A 2,673-nucleotide genomic window follows, 5' to 3' on the forward strand; every position below is an offset into this window, starting at 1 on the left:
CACTTTTTATAGTAGCTGATTATTCACAAGACCCTTTTCTTTCCTTATAACAGTCTTGTGAGACACACATGCAGTCCAGGAATTTGCTCAGCATGTAGATCTGAAGGACTGTCATGGTGGAGAGGGAGCAGAAACGTTAGATCTGTTTTGTGTCATCAATTAGACATCGTAGAAATCAGGCTAAACTTGATGTCAGGAGACCCGGTTACAAATTCAGACTCAGAAATGTACAAGTTGTCTGTCCAGTGGCAGGCAGGTCACTTAGCCTTTCAGACCCTTACTCTCTTCATCTGTAAAATAGGAACAAAAATACTTGTGCCCCTCTACTTACAGGATTGATGTGAAGAAGATGCTTTGCATGCTTTAAAACACTACATAACTGTCTATCACCGTTCCAAACAAGAGAATGAGGAGCATTGGGTTGAAGTTTTGGACGTAGATATTGTCTTAATGTAGGGAAGAATTTGAAACAATTATTGTTTAGTTGTTTTCAGTTTTGTCCAGCTCTTTGTGATGTCATTTAGGGTTTTCTTGGCAAAGTTACTGGGGTAGTTTGCTTATTTCCTCTCCAGATCATTTTGTAGATGAGGAATGGAGGCAAAGAGACTATAGCGATTTGCCCAGAGTCATACCGTGTCCAATGCCAGATTTGAATTCAGGAAGATAAGCCTTCCTGACTCCAGGCCTGATACTCTCTCCACTGAACCATGTGAATGCTTCACGAATTTGCATGTCTTTCTTGTTCAGGGGTCATGTCAATCTCTGTATCATTCCAATTTGGGTATATGTGCTACAGAAGCAAGCACTCCTCACAATTAGAACTGTACAAATATGAAATGGGCTGGTTTGGAAGGTAGTAAGTCATTCTCTCCATCACTGTCAGTGTGTAAACAGTATCTGTATGATTGCAGGTCTGTGATGGTGGAGAGGAAAGTTTTGCAATTAATGGGAGGTTGAAACAGATGACCTCTACAATTCTTTTCAACTTCCAGAGATTATGCCTCTATATATTCAGAAAATCTCTCTTAGCTCTTAAACCTTGGATTCCTTGTAAGCAGTTCAGAATGTTTTAGATGAACAGCTATCTGCATATATTGGTGGTGGAAGCCCAAGAGGGAGACCAACTGATTCTTCAGCTAATTATCTTGGATTGAGGCTCTGGTGCAGCTGTGTTTGCTTGTGATGATGTGGCCTTTTCCTATAAGTATATACACGCTAAACAATCTTTTCAGAAGGAAATTTTAAATTCACTTGCAATCAGCTAGATGAGGGCACTCACCTGAAAGGCATTTAGCATCATTTCATATAATATTCTGAGGTGCTGTCTACATAGCAAAACTGATGTATGTTATGCCATGAGAATACTATGGTAGAGTAGAAAGATCCGTGAATTGGGAGGGAGAAGACTTGGCTTTGAATCGTATCTCTACTTCCCCCTACCAGTGTAACCTTGGCAGGGCACTTAATCTCTTCAGTCCTCAGTTTCCTCATCCATATAATAAGGAAATTGGCTTAGAGAGGGTCTGCTCTACCTCAAAATTTCTAGTCCTATTGTTTGCTTCTTTTGGTTGGCTGATTTGACAATTTGGTGCAGCACCCCTAAAGCCATTTCGTCTTGCTTTCTGGCCAAAAGGTACTTTTCGGCTCCAGCCCCACATCTGAGCCTCTCGTTTCATCAGCAATTATTTGCCTAACTAAGGTTCATAACGAAGCATTGCAGTTTTTCTTCAAGTATCTCTAACTCTCTTATAATAATTGTTATATCCTTTCTCAAGAGATAAAAGCAATTTTTGGTCTAATTATCCTAGGTTGCCTGAGGGGAATCATTACAACACATGAATGACATCAATGAAAGCATCCTTTCTCTTGCCCTCCCCGCCTCTTCTCTAAATTCTGAGAGATGATTTCCCAGGCCAGATCCCATCTATTTTGATGTCAATGAAATTCAGGCCTTTCCAGCCAATTAGTTTTATGTCTGATATCTGTTACAAACATGTCCTTTGTTCAAAACCTTGCCGATCTATAAGCTGTCTATTTCTGCCAGGTGTTCAAGAAATTAGACATGCCATTTAGGAATCAGATGATTATTCTGGGCCCAACTAGACAAAGCTTGAAATTCTGCCCAATGCTCAAAGCAAACAAAGCCCACACCTGTGTACCACAAGCCTTCCAGTGATCTGCTTCATGATGTTCTACATTGGTTACCTGTAGTCCATGCTGTTCATGTGGGAAGTGATGCTGATATCACATCTGGTTTTCCATTCATATGTCCATGCAGAGTCATAAGGCAGTGCAGCAGTTTGGCTTCATCTTTGGCAGCTTGGTTTTTTTTTTTTTTGTTTGTTTGTTCATTTTTTGTGACTCTTCCTACACTGGTGCTCTGAAAGGCATTATTTTCCAAAGGTTTTTTTTTCTTCTTTTGCAAAAACCTAATGAATTTCTGAAACAGAGCAATATGCATTTATTAAACATATGCTATGTAGTTGGATATTGGATTACATGGAAAATAGGGAGAACATTTCCTGCCCTGATGGGGCTTCCATTCTGTTAGGGAGGGGGAGTGATAAATAACATGCAATTCAATTTAATTCAACAAGCATTCATTAGGTAGCCAGTATATATTAGTCATCCTCTAGAATAGCTGATAGAGAGCTAATCTAGAGGTCAGGAAAA

The 2,673-nt window shown here is 39.8% G+C and overlaps 1 non-coding gene across 1 annotated transcript; it reads right to left on the reverse strand.

The window, feature by feature from the left end:
* Positions 1 to 702: 702 nt before the first annotated feature.
* On the reverse strand, positions 703 to 806 carry LOC123243409. The gene has a single exon (XR_006505942.1). It is a non-coding gene; the product is annotated as a U6 spliceosomal RNA (small nuclear RNA).
* Positions 807 to 2,673: the final 1,867 nt, after the last annotated feature.

Source organism: Gracilinanus agilis, chromosome 3, assembly GCF_016433145.1.
Source record: "Gracilinanus agilis isolate LMUSP501 chromosome 3, AgileGrace, whole genome shotgun sequence".
Classification (NCBI taxonomy): domain Eukaryota; kingdom Metazoa; phylum Chordata; class Mammalia; order Didelphimorphia; family Didelphidae; genus Gracilinanus; species Gracilinanus agilis.